The 24,423-nt window shown below is 46.6% G+C and overlaps 1 long non-coding RNA gene across 3 annotated transcripts; it reads left to right on the top strand.

Moving 5' to 3' along the window:
- Positions 1-1,582: 1,582 nt before the first annotated feature.
- Positions 1,583-23,630, top strand: LOC127483299 (uncharacterized). Of its 3 annotated transcripts, XR_011378389.1 has the most exons (4): positions 1,600-2,195; positions 6,469-6,538; positions 11,487-11,603; positions 21,353-23,630. It is a non-coding gene; the product is annotated as an uncharacterized lncRNA (long non-coding RNA). The 3 variants fall into 3 exon arrangements; XR_007909465.2 differs by lacking the exon at positions 11,487-11,603 and having other exon boundaries at positions 1,629-2,195; XR_007909464.2 differs by lacking the exons at positions 6,469-6,538; positions 11,487-11,603 and having other exon boundaries at positions 1,583-2,195.
- The last annotated feature ends 793 nt before the right edge of the window (positions 23,631-24,423 follow it).

Genomic DNA, 24,423 nt, shown 5'->3' with positions numbered 1-24,423 from the left:
CTGACCAGTTCCATGATGTGGATTTCTGATTGTCTGAGGCCAGCTAGGAGTCAGAGGAGCCCACCTCGAGCAGACTTTTCATATGGAAGCAAAAGGGCTGAGATTTAGGCGTCATGGATGCTGTTGTGTCTGCTGGCTAATGAATATTTGTCTAATGATAGCTGTATGCATGGCAGGATTCAGTCTGAACCTTAGCTTCATTGTAATTTGGTAGTGACATCGTGGGACAGGCACTAGCCTTGCCCTTCTTCAGGACTTCTCTGAGGGCTGCCATGAGCTACCAACAAGAACCTAAAGTTTGCTTGGCCTCGTTGGTTTATTTCAGTGCTCATCTCCAGGCCGTAGTTCCCACTCCCACCTTGACCGCATTGCACATACACAGAAAGCCCTTAGCAAATACTGGAAGGTTAATGTGTTGGTGACTAAATAAATGAATTATTCACTGAAATGAATAGATGGATGGAATCTAAATGTAGTAGAGTGATCAGTGTTATGTTACTGAAGGCTTCTTCTCCAACGTTCTTCATAAAACTTTGGTCTATTTCCTCTATTATGAACCAGTTACTACCCTTTGGATTAATTATATTAAATACATGAGGACACAAAAAGCAGAAAACATCTATTTCTATATTCTAGAAACAGCAGTGGCATACCAGACAGGCTGCTTCGTGAGGGTAGGCTGATGACGGACCTAATAGTGATAAGAATGCTGGCTGACCGTATCAGGCACACTGCTCCGTGTCCGGCGCTATCCAGGCGCTTTACATGTAGCCAGGTCATTGAATCCACAAGAAACAATCCTATAAAAGGAGTGCTGTTATTCTCAACCATTTGCATTTCTTGCCCAAGGTCATGTGGCTCGTAAATTCCAGGGCAGGGGTTTGAAGTCACATCTGCATAACCCCAAGTCCATGCTCTGGCCAGCTGGTTGCGTAATCTCTGGCTGCACTCTGTTCACCAGAACAGCAAGGCTGGCTGTTGCTGCTGCTGCTGCTTTTTTTTTTTTTTTTTTTTTTTTTTAATTTTATTTATGTGAAAGGCAGGGTTAGACACAGAAAGAGAGGGAGAGACAAAGAAGTCTTCCATCCACTGGTTCACTCCCCACATGGCTGCAATGGCTAGAGCTGGGCTGGTTGGAAGCCAGGAGCCAGGGGCTTCTTTCACATGGGCGCAGGTGCCCAAGTAGTCGGGCCATCTTCTGCTGCTTTCCCAGGTGCACTAGTAGGGAGCTGGATCAGAAGTAGGGCAGCCAGGACTTGAACTGGTGCCCATATGGGATCCTGAAGCTGCAGGCGGTGGCTTAACCCCCTATGCCCCAAGGCTAGCTTCTAAGATCAACCGATGTACTCTACCTTCAGGAGTTACTCTATCCCTTCCCAAATTCTCTGAGGTTCTTAAATGCATGCCTACTTTTCTCCCTTCCTTAGAGAGCTCCAGTTTGTCCTGAAAAGCCACGTTCCCAGACTGCAGGGACACCTTCTCTGTGGCCTTTGGGGCTGGCCTCAGAACCCCCTGCTGCACGGGGACTGACCGCTGCCCTCTCAGAGCAGACCCAGCATAGCTTCGACTTTGACGGCTGCTTAGTGTGTTCTACCCAAGGAGTGTTGGGATCTGATCTGGAAAAACCTACAATACCATGCTTTCTGAAGCGCGTGACACAGGAAACAGATGTTCAAATTCAGCTCGGGGTCATGTTCTCTTGTGGTGGGTAATTTCTTGGCTCCCATCTCTGCCTGAAGCTTTGCCAGCCCAGCTGATGCTTGGAGGGCACTGAGTCCCGACAAAGCACCTGAGACCTACACCCCTTCTGAGTGGGCACTGTGACGAGACAAGCTCTGGCTTCAGCAGGCAGCCGGCTGCAGGCAGAGGCCTCTCCCCCTCGGGAGAGGCCGACCTTGGCCATCAGGTGGTGTCATTGGCAGGGCGCCCTCAGCCTTGTGCCAGGGCTTGTTCAGCATGGGGGTTGGCAGCAGGCTGACAGAGCCACTATATAGCCATGATCTGAGAGAGTGCAGCATAGCTCAGATTCCAGGGGCCCATGGGAGGAAATGGAACATTTCCAGAAAATTCCAATGTTTGAGGACCTAGGATGGGAAACTTTCTACTCGACTGCAAACCACAGAAGACAAACTGCATTTTCTCCCATCTGCCAGTTGACCCAGGAAGATCTCCTGTTTCCCAGCATCTCAACACAGGTAACTCCCCAGCGTACCGTAAGTTCAGCCTGGGAACTCCCTTTCAGAGTGTGGGAAGGGAAGAGTGTCAGGGCCGGGAGCAAGCATGTCTCTTCAGGGCTTTTTTTTCCATTTTGGAGTTGATTGATTTCCTACGCTGAATTTAAACAAACCACAGTAGACTTCTGAGCAGTTTATATGAACTTTCCAGCTACACCCACTAGCAGCCTGTCTCACAGGCCAAGGAGAGCTCCAGTGTTACCCAAAAAGCTTCAACTCTTTTTCCTTTGCGCCATTAATTGTATCTTAATTCAGAAAAGTCGTATAAGAGCTAAGAAATTATAAAGAACACCTACGGAGTACTAGGCACAGGTCATTCACTCTGTAAAAACCCCAGTTATCCCGGTACTACGGGAGAAGGAATAGAGGACAGGGAAATTAAGGGCTTGGTTCAAATTTTCTTAGCTGGTAAATGAAAGAACACAGAACACAGGTTCGAGCCCTAGCAGCCTGGCTCCGGACTCCCGGCTCCTATATACGACCCTCCATTTCTTGTTATGTGTCAGTCATTCGTCCAGTTATTTCTCAGTGTCCTCAGAGTTGTCACATGTGTTGTCATAAATGCACGTCCATAGCAACGAGTCCTCGTTTCTATTACGGAAACTTGTGTTCTTTTTTCTTGTTCAGTCCAGCTCGAGATTTATCAGTTTCATTGAACTGACAAATGAATCAGCTTTTGTTTTAATTGGTTTTTCAGTTTTTGCATATTTTATTTCTTTGATTTTTGCCTTTGTATCATTTCTACCTTTTACATGCTTGAGTTTATTTTAATCTTCTTGTGGCAGGATGCTTAGATGTTGATTTTAGACTTTTATTTGTTTCTTATATAAGCACCTAAAGCTACACATTTTCCCCTAGGCCCTGTTTAATCGAATCTTGCAAATTCTATTATTTTGAAGTTTCACTGTTATTCAGTTGGAAATATTTCCTAACTTCGTTGTAATTTCTTCTTTGACCTATGGATCGCTTAGATGAGTCTTGTTTAATTTCCAAATACCTGGGGGTTTTACAGATATGTTTCTCATTATATTATCATCAGAGTACACATTCCTTTTGAATTTACTGAGGCTTATGTTCTAACCCACCATATGGTCTCTCTTGGTGAACATTCCATGTATACTTGAAAAGAATCTGCCTTCTGCCACTGTTAGGTGCAGTGTTTTATCTGTGCCAATTAGATCGTGTTGGTAGATAGTGATTCTCAGTCATATCCTTACTGATTCTATTTACTTATGTTATAAATTTTAAGAGATGAGTGTTAAAAAATCTGAGTATCATTATGTATTTGTTTCTCCTTTCAGTTTTGTTGGCTTTGAAAACCAAAATTCAAGTATTCTGAAGCTCTGTTACGAATTGCACTCACATTTAGAATTGTTATATATTCACTGCATGTGTTAGCATGTAAGACACACACACGATGAAGTGACCCTTTGATCATCATGAAATGCTCCTCTGTTGCTGGCTATGACCCTCATCCTGAAGTCCACTTTCACATAGCTTCCTTTGGAACAACGTTTGCATGGTATAGTCTATTTAGTCCATTTCATTCTTTGTGCTCAAACTCTGTCTTTATATTTAGAGCATGTTTCTTTCAGACAAACATGTAGGGGTCTCATCTTTTTCCAGTCTGACAACCTCTGCTTGTTGTAATTGGTGCATTTGGTTCATGCAGTTGTTGGTATTGGTGAGTTTATAGCAAACATCTTGTGTTTTGTGTTTTCCTTGTCTCAACTCTTCTTTGTTCACTTTTTCCCCTAGTTCCTGACTTGTTTTGGATTATTTTTAATATTTCATTTAATTTCTTCTATTGGTTAATATGTGTTTGTTTTCCATTTATAGCAGTTGCTCTAGGGTTCATAGCGTGCATTTAATCTTATCTGCCCTTCTATCTTCAAATAAAATTGTACAGTTGCTTAGATAAGTTAGACCTTGCAACAGTCTGCTTCCATGTCCCCCTCTTCCTTGTCATATCTTTTACACATACATATGTTATTGGCCTCCAATCCATTATCAGTCAGTTATCTCTGATGAAAGTTTTAATCTCAAGAAAAAAAATTTCATTATATTATCACATATTTTCATTTTCAGTTATCTTTATATTTTTATGTACAGCTAGTTCCTTATCCTTAAAGCCTGAAGAACTACTTCTCCTACTTTTTGTTGTGTAGGCGATAATTACTTTCTGATAATTAGCTATTATTCTAATTATTAACTGTTACACAAGGCAGTATGTTCTAATCAGTATGTTCTAATAATTAACTGTGTTTGAAATTTTATTTTGTTATTTATTCATGTATTTATCTTTAATTTATTTGAAAGAGAGAAACTCTTCCATCTGCTGTTCCACAGCCAAAATGCCCGCAGCACCCAGGGCTGGGCCAGGTCGAAGCCGGGAGCCCAGCACTCACTCCAGATCTCCATGTGACCGGCAGAGACCCAACGACCGGAGCCATCACCTGCTGCCTTCCAGGGTGCACATATCAGACAAAGCCAGGACTAAAACCCAGGCGCTCTGATATGAAATACAGGCATTTGAAGTGACATGTTTAAAAGATTTATTTATTTATTTGTGAATGGGTTAATTTATTTAAAAGGCAGAGGAATAGAGAGACAACGTGAGAGAATGGTCTTCCATCTGCTGCTCATTCCCCAGATGGACACAACAGCCAGATGTGGGCCAGGCTAAAGCCCAGAACCAGGAACTCCACCCGATTTCCTTGATGGGTGGCAGGGCCCTAAGCACTTGGACCCTCTTTCCACTGCTTTCTCAGGTGCATTAGCAGGAAGCTGGATGGGAAGCAGAGAAGCCAGGACTCTAACCGGCACCCCAAGATGGGATGCTGGCATCACAAGTGGGGGCTTAACCTCCCAACTGGCATCTTAACCACTGTGTCAAACATCTTCCCCCACTGTTTTTTTTAAAGGCTGTGTTTATTACACACAGAGTTTCTTTCCTTGTAACTACATGTCTGCCAGTTCCGCTATCTCTGATGTGAAGTCAGGGTCATTTTTATCTTTGTTCCATCAGTGGAATGTACCTTTCTTTCTCTGGCTGCTTTGAAAAAAAAAAAAAAAAAGATTATGGGGGCAAGCACCACGGCGCCAGCATCCCATATGGGCGTGGGTTCTAGTCCCGGCTGCTCCTCTTCCAATCCAGCTCTCTGCTATGGCCTGGGAAAGCAGTAGAAGATGGCCCAAGTGCTCGCATCCCTGCACCTGTGAGGGAGACCAGGAAGAAGCTTCTGGCTCCTGGCTTTGGCCTGGCCCAGCCCCGGCCATTGTGCCATTTGGGCAGTGAACTAGTGGATGAAAGACTGATCTCTCTCTCTCTCTGTAATTCTGACTTTCAAGTAAATAAATAAATCTTTTAAGAAATGCCACTTGGAATGCCAGGATCTCATATAATATTGTCCCACAAGCCACTCGGCTCTCTTTGTATTTTTCCCTGGCTCTTTCTCTGTCTGAACTGTAGTTAGGGTATTGTGTTTTTCCTTCACCTTCAAGTTTACTAATCTTTTCTTCTGCAGCTTGTGATCTCCTGCTAAGGCCATCCTGTGAACTGTGCACGCACAATGCTCAGGTCTAGAAATCACAGAAGGGTTTTTACAGTTAAAATTTCCATCTTTCTCATTATGTTCCTTGAGTTTTTTCTTTAAATTCTTAAACATATTTGTAGTAGAGTTCTCTTTAAATCCTTGTCTATGAATTTCATTTCTGGGTCTGCTTCTAATATCTGGTTTTCATCTAAAGATCTTATTTTGTGTTGCATTCTGGACATCGTGAATCCTGTGTTGTCTGGATTTCTTGTGGGTTTCTTTTAAAAGATGCTGCTCCTTATTCTTGTAGGCAGTTACCTTGGTTGGGGGAACAGGTGGTCTCCTCAGGCTTACTGTGAAGGTTTCTTTGGTGAAGCTAAGGTACCTCCTATCTGGGGACTGCTTTAGCCTCCCTCCCTAGGTTAGTCCTTTCCGGAGCCTCCTAGCTGCCTGCTTGGATGGACCAGCGTACCTCTCAGCCCTCGGAGGGCTGCGGTCATCCCTGGAGCTTTCCCCTGGGAACACTCACACGGCCCTTTTTCTGCACAAATCCCAGTTCCTCGCACTCCCAAAGTCTCACTTACGTTTCCAGAATTCAGTGAGGCTGCCGTGCTCGGTCTCCCACTCCCCTTCCTGTGCTACAGTCCAGAAAGCCAGGGATGCTGGAGGACTCGCTGCATTTGTCTTCCTTCTTGCAGCAATCAAAGCTCTATATGCCTGCCATCCGATGTCTGAAGTTCAACAGAAATATACTGTGTATGCCTGAAGGTAAATGAATATACTTCTATATTCATATCAAATGAATACATGAACTTTTATATATATAATACATATATGTGTGTGTGTATGTGTGTGTGTATGAGGGTACTTTGAGAAAGGGAAATAGAACATAAGTTTAATTTGGTGTAAAAAACTTTGAAATGCATGCATAATTTTTTCACAATACTCATTTTCATGAGATTTTTGAAGATGAATAGTATGCATGGATTTCAATTTTTTGCACCACAATAAACTTATCTTTTATTCTCATGAGCTTTTTGAAGTACTGCTATGTATTCAGACAAGCAAATCTAAGACATATGTATATGTACATACAAAACTGGAATCTACACGTACTGCTGGGTAACCTGCCTTTTCCACTTATTAATGCCTTCTGAGCATTTTCTATGAGATGTAAACATTCTTTGAGGCCAAGAGTTTTTTAGTCTTTATTATTGAAAATTTCAACCATACTTTACAGTATAGAGAATACCACAATGAATGCTCATGTGCACATCACTTAAAAACTATTAACATTTTCCAATCCTTACATGTAACTAAAATATTTGTGTGTAGTTTCATTTTATTTCAAAGGCAGAGAGAGAGAGACAGAGCTCTCCCATCCACTTGTTCACTCCCCAAATGTCTACAATGGCCAGGGTGGGGCCAGGTCAAAACCAATGACCTGGAACTCAGTTGATGTCTCCCACATGGGTGGCAGGGACCCAGCTACTTGAGCCATCATCCTCTGCCTCCCAGGGCTCGCATCAGCCAGAAACTTGATCAGACACAATGGGGTCAGGACTTGAACTTCGCGCTCAGATATGGGACACAGGCATTCCAAGCTGCAACCCAAGTGCCACGCCAGACGCCCACCCTGAATGTAATTTTTAGTGGCTGCCTCATATCCTAACGTGGATTAGCATTCTTCACTTAAACAGTTCTGCGTTTGTGAATGTGTGCCTTGTTTTCCATTGTTGTAAACAATGGGGAGAAGAGCTGCAAAGAGGACTTTTCTGCAAACAGAGGATTATTTCCCTACGATACATTCCTGGAAATACAGTCACTTGATTAAAGAGGATGAATGTTGTACATCTTTTGATACATGTTGCCAAAGAGCTCCCTGGAATGTTCATATCAACTTACTTCTTAGCTCCTTCCAGTAGCTCTTTATGACTGTGCTATTTTACCACCCTCTGAGACAACCAAGTACTAGTCTTTTGTTGAGCTATATGATGTTCTTTTTTTAAACATTTAAACATGTTTTTTATTCGAAAGGTGAGAGACAGAGACAGACAGAGATGCTCCATCTGCCAGTGCATTCCCCAGATGCCTGCAACCAGCTGAGACTGAGCCAGGCGAAAGCCAGGGACCAGGAACTCAGTCCAAGGTTTCCTACTGGGCGGCAGGGACCCAAGGGAGCCGCCACCTGCTGCCTCCCAGAGTCTGCCTCCCAGGAAGCCGCGGTCAGGAAGAGTGGGGACTTAAACCCAGGCACTCTGATATGCAAGTGTCCCAAGTGGCATCTTAAGTGCTGCACCCAATGCCCACCGCAAGTATTATCTTCTACACATACATTTGCCTGTTAGAGAGGCTGAATGACAAATCACTATTCTTCCTCCTCTACCACCCACCCCGACTCCTCAAATTAGCTATCAACAGAGTCTGGTTCTCCTATCAGTAAGATTTCCCCCGGGGTTGAAAATCAAAGTAAGATGAGAGAATACACTCATTGTTCTACGCACTGCCCCTGTGAAAACGTGCATCCTACTTATCCCATACACGTGGTTCTGGCACCTGGCATTCGTCCCCACTTGGGAAAAGCAATCATCCTTTATTTTGGCAGCAATGCAAGACGGCTGATGAGCCACAGCTCCCGGCAAAAGTGGCATCAGCCACCTGTCTGGTACTAGACTACAGCATTGCGTCCTCTCTACTGCTCAGCCCAGATTCTCAGGCACTTTCCTGCTCTCGGGCGTCAGAAGCTGGCTGCAACACAGCTCATGTTTAAGTGAGCAGAAAGAATGTCAGGACACAGGATGGCTACGAGAGAGGATGAGAGAACCAAGATGTCCCGGAAGTCATGTCACTCCCCACTCTCCTCTTCTGGCCTCGACAGTCAAGAATAGACCCAGCATCAGAAACCGGTGACCAAGGAATAGAGGAACAGGAAAGGGGTGGGCATTTGGCGCCACAGTTGAGTTGCTGCTTGGGACGCCTGCATCCCATATCAGAGTGCCAGGGTTCGAATCCCAGCTTTGCTTCTGACGCCGACTTCCTGCTAATGGAAATAATAGTGATGATTCAAGTATTTGGGTCCCTGCCACTTACGTGGGAAACCTGGTTGGAGTTCCTGGCTCCAGGCTTCAGCCTGACCCAGCTCTGGCTGTTGCAGGCATTTGGGGAGTAAACTAAGAGATGAAAGATCTCTTTTTTTCTCTGCCTTTCAAATGATCAAAAACAAATGATGGAAAAAGAGACAACACTTCAGTAACGTTGTCTGAAGTATGGGGCTGGAGCATCTGGGTTTCAACACACGCACACCTGTAGTCTCACTAGGGTGTTGGTTTCCCGAGAATAGGAGTTTTGTCTTTTTTGTGTGCACGGATTTATCCCAAAAATGCCTGAAACATGGTAGGCTCTCAAAAAGATTAATGAATGGATTTATTAAATGGAAATAGTTAAAATTATAAACTTAATAATTATACATTTGACATTAGCATGCGTACACACACACACACACACGCACACACACATCACTGGACTAGGACCTAACCAGAGACTCAAGGAAGGAGTTTTTAGAAAAAACAACTTTTGGGCTGGCGCTGTGGCTCACTTGGTTAATCCTCTGCCTGCAGTGCTGGCATCCCATATGGGCGCCGGGTTCTAGTCCCAGTTGCTCCTCTTCCAGTCCAGCTCTCTGCTGTGACCCGGGAAGGCAGTGGAGGATGACCCAAGCCCTTGGGCCCCTGTACCCGCGTGGGAGACCAGGAACAAGCTCCTGGCTCCTGGCTTCAGATCGGCATAGCTCCAACCGTAGTGGTCATTTGGGGGGTGAACCAACAGAAGGAAGACCTGTCTCTCTCATTGTTTAACTCTATCTGTCATATTAAAAAAAAAAAATTCAAAAAAAAAAAAGAAAAAACAACTCTTTTTCTTAATAAAAAACTTTTATTTAATAAATATAAATTTTGAGAATACAACTTTTGGATTATAGCAGTTCTTCCCCCATAACCACCCTACCACCTACAAGCCATCCTATCTCCTACTCCCTCTCCCATCCCATTCTTCATTAAGATTCATTTTTAAATATCTTTATATAGAAGATCAACTCTATATTAAGTAAAGATTTCAACAGTTTGCACCCACACAGACACACAATGTATAAAGTACTATTTGAAACTAGTTTTACTGTTAATTCTCATAGTACAACACATTAAGAACAGAGATCCTATATGGGGAGCAAGTGCACAGTGACTCCTGTTGATTTAACAATCGACACTGTTATTTATGATGTCAGTAATCACCTGAGGCTCTTGTCATGAGCTGCCAAGGCTATGGAAGCCTCTTGAGTTCACAAATTCTGACCTTATTTAGACAAGGTCATAATCAAAGTGGAAGTTCTCTCCTCCCTTTGGAGAAAGTTACCTCCTTCCTTGATGGCCCATTCTTTCCGCTGGGATCTCACTCACAGAGATCTTTCATTTAGGTCATCTTTTGCCTCGGTGCCTTGGCTTTCCATGCTCTCATGGGCTTTTTTTTTTTTTTTTTTTTTTTTTTGACAGGCAGAGTGGACAGTGAGAGAGGGAGACAGAGAGAAAGGTCTTCCTTTGCCGTTGGTTCACCCTCCAATGGCCGCCGCGGCCGGCGCGCTGCGGCCGGCGCACCGCGCTGATCCGATGGCAGGAGCCAGGAGCCAGGTGCTTTTCCTGGTCTCCCATGGGGTGCAGGGCCCAAGCACCTGGGCCATCCTCCACTGCACTCCCTGGCCACAGCAGAGGGCTGGCCTGGAAGAGGGGCAACCGGGACAGAATCCGGCGCCCCGACCGGGACTAGAACCCGGTGTGCCGGCGCCGCTAGGCGGAGGATTAGCCTACTGAGCCGCGGCGCCGGCCCTCTCATGGGCTTTTTAGTCAGATCTGAATGCTTAAGGTCTTATTCTGAGGCCAGAGTGCTGTTTAGGGCATTTGTCATTCTATGAGTCTACTGTGTATCCATGTTGGATAGTTCTCTCCTTTTTAATTCTATCAGTTATTATTAGCAGACACTAGTCTTATTTATGTGATCACTTTGACACTTAATCCGATCTTTATGATCCATTATGAACTAAAACTGATTGCTTTAACTAGTAAGATGACATTGGCACCTGCCAACTTAATGGGATTTGGCGTCCCATGGCAAGTTTTCAGCTTTACCCATAGGGGTAAGTCCAAGGGAGCGTGTGCCAAACTGTACATCTCCTCTCTCTCTTATTCCCACTCTTATTTTCAGCAGGGACCAATTTTCAAAAACAACAACTTTCCTTCTAGAGAAGGTGACACACGTCGGTCCCAGCAAAGATGCAGACAGCAGGTGCTCTTGGAATTCAGAGGAGGGAGAAACACTTCTCAGCTGACAGGAACAGGCCAGAGAGAGGGGCTGGATTTGGGGTCAGGTCTTGAAGGATGATATGTCCTAGGGTTGCCGTAACAAATTACCTTAACCTAAAGTGGCTTCAAACAACCCAAATTTATTCCTCTCATGGTTCTAGAGGCCAAAACCATCCACTAGGGCCATGCTCCCCCAAAGTCTCCAGGGGAGACTCCTTCCTTGCCTCTCCCGGTTTCTGGGCCTCCTGCCTTCCCTGGCTGGTGACAGCATGATGCCAGCTTCGTCTCCATCTTGGTCTCTCTGTGTCTGTTAAGGACACAATCACTGGGTTTAGGGCTCATCCTAATCCAGCATGTTCTAATTCCAGCCTTCGCTTAATTAATTACTTCTGCCAAGACCTTATTTCCAAAGATGGTCGTACCCTGAGGCTCCGTGACAAGAGACCTGGACAGATTTCTGGGCGTCACTATTCCACCCAACACAAGTGAGTAGGACAACAACGAGGACAAAACCCAAAAGCAAAAACTCAAAGGTTTATTTGATACCAGGACTCCCTGAAACTATTGTGCAGCCAAAGCCTCAAAGCTTCCTGAAGCCATGCAGAACACAAAAGAAAACAGAAAACTTCAAGTTGTAGGGTAGCCAACAGACACAGGGCCTTTCTGAATGGAATTTCCACAAATGGAAAACAAAACACATGTGGAATGCATAAAATGAGAAATTCTGTCTCAAAATTATAGCCGAGCCCATTTCAGTGGGCTAATTACTGTGTAAAGATGAAATGGTGAAAATAATGAAGTCCAGAGTCAGATGTCTTAGATCCCTGGTTTCTCACCTGCTCTGAGATTTGGGGCGTATCCTTGCCCTTACCCATGCACCCATTTCCTCATCAGTAATAACTACTGTCTCCTAGAGTTGGTGTAAAGACTCAAGGCAGGGGCCAGCGCTGTGGTGTAGTGGGTAAAGCTGCTGCCGGCAGTGCCAGCATCCCATAAGCATGCCAGTTTGAGTCCTGGCTGCTCCGTTTCTGATCCAGCTCTCTGCTATGGCCTGGGAAAGCCAGAAAAAGATGGCCCAAGTGTTTGGGCTCCTGCACCTGAGTGGGAGACCTGGAAGAAGCTCCTGTCCCTGGCTTCAGATTGGTGCAGCTCCAGCTGTTGCAGCCATATGGGGAGTGAATCAGCAGATGAAGACCTTTCTCTCTCTCTCTCTCTCTCTCTCTCTGCCTCTGCCTCTGCACCTCTGTAACTCTGACTTTCAAATAAATAAATAAATCTTTAAAAAAATCATTCAAGGTGACAGTGCAGACAGAGGGCTGACTCTAAGACCTGGCATGCTGAAGTGGCTCAGTAAATGACATGATTTTAGGAGCTGGTAGTAGAGAATGAATTGGATGAGACAATGGAGAAAGTGATGAGGCCAGAGACTAACCAGAGACTGTTCACAATCTTTTAAAATATTTATTTATTTATTTGAGAGGCAGAGTTACAGAGACAGAAAGAGAGGTCTTCCATCCACTGGTTCACTCCCAAATGGCTGCAACATCTGGAACTGGGCTGATCTGAAGCCAGGAGCCTGGAGCTTCCTCCAGATCTCTCACATTGGCACAGGGGCCCAAGCACGTGGACCATCTTCCACTATTTTCCTAGGCTACAGCAGAGAGCTGGATCAGCTGGGACTCGAACCAGTGTCCATATGAGATGCCAGTGCCACAGGCAGAGGCTTAACCTATTGCACCACAGCACTAGCCCCGAGACTGTTCACAATGAAGAAAGAGTAATTGTGTGTTTCCCAAGGATAGGTCCAGATCCCTGCTTAACCAGAGTGGAGCGTCTCCAAGCATGGTATGGGCTCATCTGGGTCTCCCCGTGCCTCTGAGGCAGTCGATGTGCCTTTTTCACTCATTCTGACATGGGGCTGTGTGGGGTTTCCAAGAGGCCCCCTGGTGTGGGAAGGGGCACCCAAGGGAACACAGAAGCAGGGAGGAGAATCCGGCTGCCTGCTACTAGGCCAGACATCAGAGACATGAGCAAAAATGGGAAACAATGACAGTCCTATTGCTAAATTTAAAAATTTATGTTAACATTTACATTTATTGTTATTTTTAAATGAATGAATACAAACAAATGTTAAAGATGCCTAGCCCACATAACAGAAGCTCTTGGGAATTTTCGGTCATTTTTAATAGGATACAAGGGTCTTGAAACAAAAAAGCTGGAGGATTTCTGGCCTACGGAAGCACATGACATGCCATGGACCAAGCACCTCGGCAACATTCCAGGTCGCACTGGCTAGAAGTGGCTCTCAGTCTCCGTTCAGAGGTTGCGACCTCATCAAAACTAGTTTAGAAAGTTTATGAGGGGGGCCGGTGCTGTGGCATAGTGGGTAAAAGCTGCCACCTGCAGCGCCAGCATCCCACATGGATGCCAATTCGAGTCCCGGCTGCTCTTCTTCTGATCCAGCTCTCTGCGATGGAAAATAGTAGAAGATGGCCCAAGTGCTTGGGCTTCTGCACCCATGTGGGAGACCCAGAAGAAGCTCCTGGCTCCTGAATTCGGATCGGCCTGTTGTGGCTATTTGGGGAGTGAATCAGCAGATGGAAGATTCTCTGTCTCTCTCTGCCTTTGCCTCTCTGTGACTTCACCCTTCAAATAAATAATCTTTTCTAAAGACATACAGAAAAAAAGGAAGGAAGGAAGGAAGGAAGAAAAAAGAAAAAAAGGAAGAAAGAACATTTAGGAGGAACGCAACATGGTATCAAAGCATCGCTAATATAATATTATTTCCCTTCCCTTTGTGCTGTGGTTTGAGTGTTCCCCCAAAACATGTATGTTGAGCTCGTAACCCTCAAGGTGCTGATGTTAGCAGGAGAGGCTGATGGGGATGCGACAGGACAAGGGAACTCCCTCGCCACTTCCACCTGCAGAGGTCATGGCTGGAAGGCAGAAAGTGGACCCTCACCTGTCTCTGAACCTGCTGGCACCTTGGTCTTGTATCCCAGCCTGCAGAACTGTGGGAGATGAACCTCTGTTGTCTGTAGGGCTCCTGGATTTGGGTAGGTGGAGGCCACGGCCCTGACAGGCTGGGACGCCGCGCTCTTGGCGGTCATTGGCAGGTGGAGCGCCACTGACTGCAGAGCTCAAAGATCCGCTCAAGATGGCTCAGGTAAAGATGGGCAACAAGACTGCAGCTGGAGCCTGCACTGTGGGGCAGGGGGTCAAGCTTCCCCGGGATGCTGGCATCCCACGATGGAGAGCCTGTTTGAGTCCTGACTGCTCTGCTTCCTATCTAGCTCCCAGCTAATGTGCCTGGGAAGGCAGTGGAGGATGGACCGGGTACCTGGCCCCTGCACTAAAAACTCAGACTGTTGTTGTACGATCGATTTTATCTCCTGTCCCCCCGTTTCACATCCTCCCCTGCTTCATCCTTGTTGGAAACCACCCGAGCCTTTACTCAGAACTTAGCTCAGGAGCAGGTGTGGTGGCTCCGCAGATTCGGCTGTTGCTTGGAATGCCCACATCGCATGTTCTGGTGCCTGGTTCGGGTTTCTGCTACTCTGTGCTTCATTGCAGCATTCCTGCTAATGCACCTGCGAGGCTGCAGATGGTGGCTCAAGTGCTTGGGTCCCTGCCACGGTGGGAGATCCAAATGGAGTTTCTGCTTCCTGGCTTGGGGCTAATAAGCCCCAAGTTATTGCAGGCATTTTGGGCAAAACCCATGGATGGAAGATCGCGCACTCTCTCTCTCTGTTGTTCCACATTTCAAATAAATCTTCTTTTTTTAAAAGTTAGATCACATCTTTGCTTTTTGCTGTTGTTCTTATGATTCCGGAATTGCTGACATTTCTTTCCATGGCGTAAATGGCCACATTCCATTACAATGTGACCCCATCCTAACTGGCCACAGCAGACTGAACTGAAGTCCAAGGGTAACCAGGCCACAACTGAGCTATCATGCGTGATCTCTGCTAGTCTGATGGGGGCTTCCCTGTCCTTTTTAAAATTTATTTACAGACACAGACAGAAATCATCCATCCGCTGGTTCTCTCCCCCTAACAGCTGCAATAGCTGGGACTGGGGCAGCCCAGAGCCAGGAACTCAGTGTGCGTCTCCTGCGTGGGCGGCCAGGGTCCAGCTACAAAGACCATCTATCTGTTGCCTCTCAGGATATGCATTAGCAGAAAGCCGGATCAGGAGCGAAGCCAGGCCTCAAACGCAGGCATTTCCATATGGGATGCAGGCGTTCCAAGGGGTGTCTTAACCGCTGCACGGAAGGCCCATCCCTGTCTTATGTTTAAAAATCACCCCAATAGGTAGGCCGCAGAGTAGCGTGCTCAGACTTCTCTGATAGCAAACACACACACACGGGGCTGATTACAGAGGAGCTCCGGAGGCCTCTGTCTGGGAGCTGGATCCAGGTGTTTGATGGGTCTGTAGGCAGTCGGCTTAACGAGGCCCCAGGTGCAGCTTCTCACCTGGGAGCGCTAGGAGACAAGGGCCTCTTTTATGAAGGAGCTGGGGAATCCCAGGCCTGGAAAGGGCCGTTCCGTGACGCCGCGGGTTGGTTGAGCAAGCACACCAGTTCCCTGCACTGACTGAGGAGAGACCCAGCCGGGCCGGGAGCCAGTGCGCCTCTCCCAGACACTTGCTAATAGGCTACGTTCTGAGAGTAATGGGGTGAGAAGCTTTCAGGAGAGTATTGGAGTCTGAGCATCCAGCTCAAGTAGGGGAGAGAAGACAGTTTTGGAGCAGATGCTGCTACCCCAGACCCAGGGAAGGCCAATCACGCAGAGGACCTTTGGGGAGCCTACCGGCAGCTCTGGGGTCAGGACAAGGCGGGCGGGGTGCGGGTGGGGAGCCCCGCTTCCTTCCCTGATTCATGGCAGCTCCTCATCAATTTTCAAGACTGGCCGGTGCTGTGGTGCTGGTAAGCCAAACCTGTGATATTGACATTCCACATGGACCCAATTCGAGTCCCAGCTGCTCCACTTCCAATCCAGCTCTCTGCTGTGGCCTGGGAACGCAGTGGAGGATGGCCTAGGTGCTTGGGCCCCTGCACCCATGTGGGAGACCTGGATGAAGCTCCTGGCTCCTGTTTGGTCTGGCCCAGCCCTGGCCATTGCAGCCATCTAGGGAGCAAGCCAGCAGATGGAAGGCCCTCTCCCTCTCCCTCTCCCTCTGCCTCTGCCTCTGCCTCTGCCTCTGCCTCTGCCTCTGCCTCTGCCTCTGCCTCTCCCTCTCCCTCTGCCTCTCCCTCTCCCTCCCCGTCCCCCTCCCCCTCCTGTCCCCCTTCCCCTCCCTCTCCCCCTCTACCCCCTCCCCCTACAATAAATAAATAAACACGGAGTGTGTGTCCCAACAGCTGGAACCCGCTGCTTTATGTGACCTTGCAAACGCCTTTGTAAGCTGCAGCTTGGGCTCCGCTACGGCCCGGGAATGGCCTCATAATTGTCACATCAGCTGGAAATCAGGGTGCCAGCTCTCAGTAAGGCGCTTATCTCGACTATAGAAGATCATGCCACGTATTTTCCAAGAAGGTCCGATTACACTTCCCTTGTTCTCCTTCCTGCACAGAACTCCATCGATGTGTGCACGCTTCATTCACAGCCACAGGTATTTGCTTCTCCTACGAGAAAAGTGTCCTTTGGCACCTGTCAGAATTCACAATGAACCTCCAGCTCCTGGTTTCTCTTATTCCCGGTCACTGGTTTTTGAGTCTGGACTCATAGGCTCCATAAGACAAGCTTTAGTTTTCTCCCCAACAGTCTATCACCATCTATCAAATTCCATATTGGGAGTGGTGGATGCTTGGTTAAAGTCCTGCTTCGGACATGTGTGTCTCATATCCAAGTGCCTGGGTTCGAGTCCTGGCCTCATCCCAATTCCAGCTTCCTTTTTAAAAAATAAATAAATAAATAAATAACAGGAGGCGCCGGGTACTAGTCCCAGTTGCTCCTCTTCCAGTCCAGCTCTCTGCTGTGGCCCGGGAAGGCAGTGGAGGATGGCCCAAGTACTTGGGCCCTGCACCCCATGGGAGACCAGGAGAAACACCTGGCTCTTGGCTTCGGATTGGTGCAGCACTGGCCGTAGCAGCCATTTGGGGGGTGAACCAACAGAGGAAGACCTTTCTCTCTGTCTCTCTCTCTCACTGTCTATAACTCTACCTGTCAAATAAAAAAAAATGTAATCTATTTATTTATTTATTTATTTATTTAAAAGGCAGAGTTACAGAGAAAGAGAGATCTTTCATCCACCAATTTACTCTACAAACAGCCACCACAGCAGGGTTGGGCCAGGCCAAAGCCAGGAGCCCAGGACTGCCTCTAGGTCTTCTATGTGGGTGGCAGGGTACTTGAGCCATCAAAAGCTGCTTTCCTAGGCATATTAGCAGAGAGCCGGATCAGAAGTGGAGCGACCAGGATGGAAACTTGCTTGACCCATTGCACCACAAGGCCTTTATAGTAAGTCAGGCTTTCTGAGATTTGTAGCCAGAAGCATTCCTGAGAGAATTCCCTAAAAATGGAAATACCAGATTTTCATACCTATACATACACTCTCTCTGTCTCTCAAACTGCTCTCAAGGAAGAGCTACCAAATGGACTATATAATACCTGGGACGCCTGTTTCCCCTGGCATATCCAATATCTTTTTCTCACTTGGAAATTTATTTTGATGATTGTAACAGGCATAGCACCTTTCTTCAACAATGAATCTCACAGGGTTATAGAATGCTAGAGTTGGAAGAAACCTGGGAGATGACCTCATCTAAGCTCCCCACAGTTCACGTGATGTAAAGAACTGTGTTTACAAGTAACAGAAGTCACCACATGGCAAGGGTGATGTAACAGCAGGAGGCAGAAGCCACTGAACCCAGATGAGAGGAGATAAAAGGGACTTCAGCAATCACAAAACAAATAGTCTGTGTATTTATTAATAGACTGCGTTTATGTGTTCACTAAACATTATTCTACAGTGTTTTTTAGTGTCAGGATCCGCAAATGCTCTTTAAATTTTTTTTTTTTTAATCTATGTATTTGAAAGGCAAGAGGGGCCCAGTGTTGTGGTGCAGCAGTTAAAGCTGCCACCTGCAAAGCCAGCTTCCTCTATGGGCACCAGTTTGAGTCCTGGCTGCTCTACTTCTAATCCAGCTCCCTACTGATGCACCTGGGAAAGCACTGGAGAATGGCCCAAGTGCTTGGGCCCCTGCACCCACATGGGAGACCCCAAAGAAGCTCCTGGCTCCTGGCTCCCGGCTCCTGGCTTCAGCCTGGCCCAGCCCCAGCCGTTGTGGCCATTTGGGGAATGCACCAGCAGGTGGAATATCTTTCTCTGTGTGTCTCCCTCTCTCTGTAACTCTGCCTTTTGAATAACTAAATAAATCTTTAAAAAAGGAAGGAAGGAAGGAAGGAAGGAAGGAAGGAAGGAAGGAAGGAAGGAAGGAAGGAAGGAAGGAAGGAAAAAGAAAGGGAAAGAAAGAAAGACAAGAGATGGAGCGACAAAGGAAGAGTTCTCCCCTCAGCTGATTTATTCCTCAAATGCCTGCAGCAGCCCGAGCTGGGCTAGGCTGAAGGCAGGAGCCAGGAGCTCAATGCAAGTCTCCCAAGTGGCAGCAGGGATCCAAGTACTTGAACCATTACCTGTTGCCTCCCAGGGTGCAAATTAGCAGGAATCTGGATTCAGGAGCAGAGGTGGGATCAAGGCCAGGCACTCCTCTCTGGGATTCCCTTGTCCCAAGTGGCATACTAACAGCTAGAACAAACACTCACCACTGAACTCTTGTTATTATTACAGGCGATACAATAGTAAACCTTTAAAGAAATTAACCCTGATGAACTTTTACTGCATTGGTACTGTGGTGTGGCTGGAGGAAGGACTTCCTCTGTTATCAGCCTCAGTCAGTTTTATTGTAGGCTCCAGCCTACAATAGTGCAACCCTGCACTTTTTTTTGCAGCCTGCAAAAGTGCAACCCTAGGCAAACGATTTGTCCTTTCTCTGCCTTGGTTTTCTCATCTGGAAAATGGGAATGATATAATAGTTGCTACTTTCAAAAGTAGTTGTGAGAATTAACTGGATTAATATGTGTAAATGCTTGGAGCATATTAACTATTACAAGGAATCTTCAGAAAGGTAATGGAAAAATGGAATGAAAAGCTACGTTATTTTGGTACAAAAAATTTTTTTTAAATCCATGCATAGTTTTTCTTTTTATACAACAATAACAAACTTTTTGAAAACCCCTTAGATGCATGGATTTCAAAACTTTTTTGAATCAAAGTAAGCATCTTTTCACTCCGTTTTTCACGAACTTTTAAGTTTTTTTTTTTTTTTTTTGACAGGTAGAGTTACAGACAGAGAGAGAAACAGAGAGAAAGGTCTTCCTTCCGTTGGTTCGCTCCCCAAATGGCCGCTATGGCTGGTGTCCTGTGCCGATCCAAAGCCAGGAGCCAGGTGCTTCCTCCTGGTCTCCCATGCGGGTGCAGGGGCCCAAGCACTTGGGCCATCCTCCACTGACCTCCCGGGCCACAGCAGAGAGCTGGACTGGAACCCGGCACCCATATGCGAGGCTGGCGCCACAGGTGGAGGATTAACCAAGCAAACCACGGTGCCAGGCCCCCACGAACTTTTAAAATACTCTGTATTCTTCTTAGTAAAATGTGGTATGCGGGATGGTTGACATTGGTTGCATCATGGGCACCGATGTGGATGAGAAATTACCCTGGCCCTTGGCCCCAGTGTCCACTGCAAGAGTTAGTGAACTTCATCTGCATCTCCCACCCAGTCTTACGGGGGCCCCAGCCGCATGCCTTTCCACTGTGGGCAAAGGCTAGACCTCAGATCTTTGTACTGTGGGGACCTTTGAACCTGACATTGCAGGAAAAGAGGGCAGTTGTTCAGGAGACTTTGCTCGTGTTGCCATGGAAAGTGATCTTTTCCCAGCCTGCTGTCCACGCCCTTCAGAGCCATAACGCCTCCGTAGATTTGAAAAGACACCAGCGACCCCCTCAGAAGCATCTAACACACTAAAGCCAGTGCTGGAAACTTTCGTGTAAGTCCTTTTGTAGATTGTGTGGATCCTTTCTTTGGAATTTTGTGAGAACAAGTGTAACTATGTCTATACTGAAACAAGTGAAGCTATGTCTATACTGTCTATATTTGGGAACCCAAGAGTCCATGCCCAGCTGGGCGGGTGTGAAGGCAGCACAAACACATTCCAGCTCTTCAAGGGCCCAGAAAATCTCCCACATCCTTTGTATTCCTAAAAAAATCTACTCCAAGGCCTACTCAGTGAACTGAAAGAAACTTAATAATGGAGAAGTTGTGGGCCTAAGCAATGAGACGGGTGAATTAAGGCCACCATTGGGTCACACTAGCTCTAAGGGTAACTGCATTGATTAGTGAGGCTGTTTGTCCAATGATTTGTACTTTAAGTTGAAAGGAAGCCATCTCTGTGACCCTTGGAAACCTAGCTTTGTGACAGAGATTTCTGGAAAATGTTGGTGATTTGCTCTGTCAAGGTGGTTCGGTCTGGACTGCAGCCTGTGACAAAGCAATCAGGATTTTTCTGAAATCCAGATATCTCCCTTGCTTATTATGCTTACTAAACCGGGGCTAGTGATGTTTTTTTTTTTTTTCTAAATAAAATATTATTTTTATCTTACAGTTTGGGGTCAGACTACCCATCTTCTCCACTGTCTCTAAAAGTAATACACATGACAAAAAACAAGTTGTAGCAAAGGTTCTGTGTTAGTCCCGCTCCCTGCCTTTTGGGAGACCAGATGACGTGATGCAAACAGGAATCAGGAATCATCTGTGCCTATAAACCATCACCTGTGAAACCGGAGACAAATCACATCCATGCTCTTTGCTCCAAATTCTAGATTCGTCCTTTACTGTACTGCAAATGTAGACAAAGGAGCTCTCCTGATTCTTGGTAGTGTGGACCCCAGGGGTAGAGAGAAGATTCTTGGCCATCAGTGCAATCTAAAGTGATAAACTGCAGGGGCAATGAAAAAAATGAGCTGGACTGACACATCGAGAAAGGTTAAAGAGCTAGACCTGACGTCAGACAGAATGTACAGGAACTTACGGCCTCCCTGACTGGGCAGAACATTCACTCATGTTGGTGTTAACTTTTTTGCGGGGTGTGTGTGTGTGTGTGTGTGTGTGTGTGTAATTTGAGCTTTGCAGTTCTCTGAGGAATGAATTCTTGTCTCCATCTTTGTTTTCAAACAGGGAAATAGAAGCTCAGAGAACCTAAGAGATGTGTTCAAAAACAAATGGCAAGAGAAAGGTGGAAAGGCAGTGACACTGATAAGAATGGTGGGGTCAAGCCCTCTGCAAGCTTGCTCCTCCACGAAAGTAATGAGAAAACTGGCAAAAACGGCCCCAGACATCCTTCCTGGAACTCTAGAAGGTAACCAAAGAGGAGTATTTATTTACAGAAAAATGACTGAGTAGCAGCAAGCACAGTGAAGTTGATGGCATTTCCAGTTGCCCGATTCCTACCCCTGCTCGGCTCAGCCGTGGCCTGGAAGACAACAGCCCCACAATCATGGTGCAAGCCAGCAGCCTCACAGCCACTGGAGGAGGAAAGTGGATTCAGGACTCCCCAAACACCCTTCTCAGAGAACTGTCAGCGTTTGCTGTGTCTGGCAGTGCCCTGGAACACTGTTTGAAAGCCCTGTCTTTATTAGCCTGGATTCAGAACAGCCTTCTCCCCAGGGACATTTGTCAGAAGCAATCTGTAGCAATTGTTTAACATCACTACTGCCTGAAGCAGCCATAACAGTTGGACAAGCAAGAAACTGACCAAAAACTTAAGAGGAAAAGCATGGGAAATGAGATATTCTCATAGAGGGCTTTACAAGGCTCCAATGTATTTCTAGAAATATGGAAGGGTGCAAACGGCACGGCTGTGCCTAAATTCAGGAATGACTTAACTAAGTGGAAAGGCATCCTATGTTTGTGGATTGGAAGATTTAATATTGCTAAGATGGCAACACGCCCTGAGCTGATCAAAACATTCACTGCAATCCCTGTCAAAATCCCACATTTTTAATTCAAAAATTGATCTGAAAGGGTAATGGGAATGCAAAGGACCCAGAAGAACCAAAACATTCTGGAACAAAACCAGAATTAAATTCACACTTTCCAATTTCAGAAGTGATTATGCAACTATAGCAATCAATTCAGGGTATAGATATACAGACTGGTGGAATTAAACTGAGAGTACAGGAATAAATTATGTTTATGTTCAGTTGATTTCAACAAGAGTACTGAGACCATCCAATAGGGAAAGACAATCTTTGGGATAAATGGTGCTGGGACAACCAGATGTTCACACACAGAGCAGGGTGGGGCAGAAGTTGGAGCCCTACCTCACACCATACACAAAATCAAAGATCTACGTGTAAGGTCTGACATTATTACACTCTTAGATGAAAACACAGGAGTAAATCTGTGGGAGCAACGCAGCAAATGAGTAAGTATAATACCCAAAGCACAATGACAAAAGAAAAAACAGTTAATCACCCATCAGCAAAATTTAAAACTCTTGTATTTCAAATAACACTATCAAGAACATGATTCAGCGGGGCTGGCATTATCACAAGGAAGTTAAACTGCAGCAAGCCACTCTCACAGCCCATCTCTGACTGCTGGCTCACACCCTGGCTGCTCTGGTTTGGATCCAGCTCCCTGAGAATGAGCCTGGGAAAGCAGTGGATGATGGCTGAAGTACTTAGGCTCCTGACAACCATGTGGGAGACCTGCATGAAGTTCCAGACCTGGCTGTTGCAGTCTTTGGAGAGTGAACCAGTGGATAGAAGACCTCTCTCTCTCTCTCTCTCTCTCTCTCTCTCTCTCCTTATGGGAAACTACCCAAGACTTGAACAAACAAACCCACCTTAAAGCCGGGGTCATAATACTTCCCTTTTCCTTCTCTCCCTGTCCTCCTCCCCCTAACTGTAAAACGCACCTGCTCTGAGACCTCTTTGATTTGATCAGCACATTCCCTACTGTTTCACTTCCCTCTCCAGCCCTACTTAAGGAGCTCATCCCTCAGCAGGGGTGCGTCATTTTTTTTCTTAAGTCTGTCTGATTGAAGTGGTGCCCCTCTCTGGGTTATAATAAAGCTTGTTTTGGGGCCAGCGTTGTGGTGCAGAGGGTTAAAGCCCTGGCCTGAAGCATTGGCATCCCATATGGGTGCTGGTTCTAGTCCCGGCTGCACCTCTTCCAATACAGCTCTCTGCTATGGCCTGGGAATGCAGTGGAAGATGGCCCAAGTCCTTGGGCCCCTGCACGCGCATAGGAGACCTGGAAGAAGCTCCTGGCTCCTGGCTTCGGATTGGCTCATCTCTGGATGTTGCAGCCATCTGGGGAGTGAATCAGTGGATGGAAGACCTCTCTCTCTGTCTCTACTCCTCTCTGTAACTCTTTCAAATCAATAAAAATAACTCTTAATAATAATAATAATAATAATAATAATAATAAAGCTTGCCTGGTGTGTCAAGATTGGTTTTCTTTCTTTACACCTGGTTATAAAGTGCCATTTCCTAATCTCTCTCTCTCTCCCCCCTGTTGCTCTGTCTTTCAAGTTAATGAATGACTTTTTAATCTTTTTTCAAAAGATAGGGAGGCCGGCGCCGCGGCTCAATAGGCTAATCCTCCGCCTAGCGGCGCCGGCACACCGGGTTCTAGTCCCGGTTGGGGCACCGGATTCTGTCCCGGTTGCCCCTCTTCCAGGCCAGCTCTCTGCTGTGGCCACGGAGTGCAGTGGAGGATGGCCCAGGTGCTTGGGCCCTGCACCCCATGGGAGACCAGGAAAAGCACCTGGCTCCTGGCTCCTGCCATCGGATCAGCGCGGTGCACCGGCCGCAGCGCGCCGGCCGCGGCGGCCATTGGAGGGTGAACCAACGGCAAAAGGAAGACCTTTCTCTCTGTCTCTCTCTCTCACTGTCCACTCTGCCTGTCAAAAAAAAAAAAAAAAAAAAAGATAGGGAGAGATGGATCACTGTTGTGGCACAGGAAGATAATCTGCCTCCTGTGGTGCCTGCATCCCATATCAGGAGCGCCAGTCTGAGTGCCTGCTGTTCTGCTTCTGATCCAGCTCCCTGCTAATGCATCAGGGAAAGCAGCAGATGGTGGCCCAAGTACTTGGGCCCTACCAGCCACATGGGAGACCTGATTGGAGCTGCTGGCTCCAAGCCTCAACTTGGCCCAGTCCCAGCCATGGTGGCCATTTGGAGGGTGAACCAGCATCTGTGTGTGTGTGTGTGTGTGCATGTGTGTGTGTCTCAGTATTC

Source organism: Oryctolagus cuniculus, chromosome 8, assembly GCF_964237555.1.
Source record: "Oryctolagus cuniculus chromosome 8, mOryCun1.1, whole genome shotgun sequence".
Classification (NCBI taxonomy): Eukaryota; Metazoa; Chordata; class Mammalia; order Lagomorpha; family Leporidae; genus Oryctolagus; species Oryctolagus cuniculus.
Note: the sequence above shows the minus strand (reverse complement) of the source record. Positions and strands in the feature narration are given on the sequence as shown.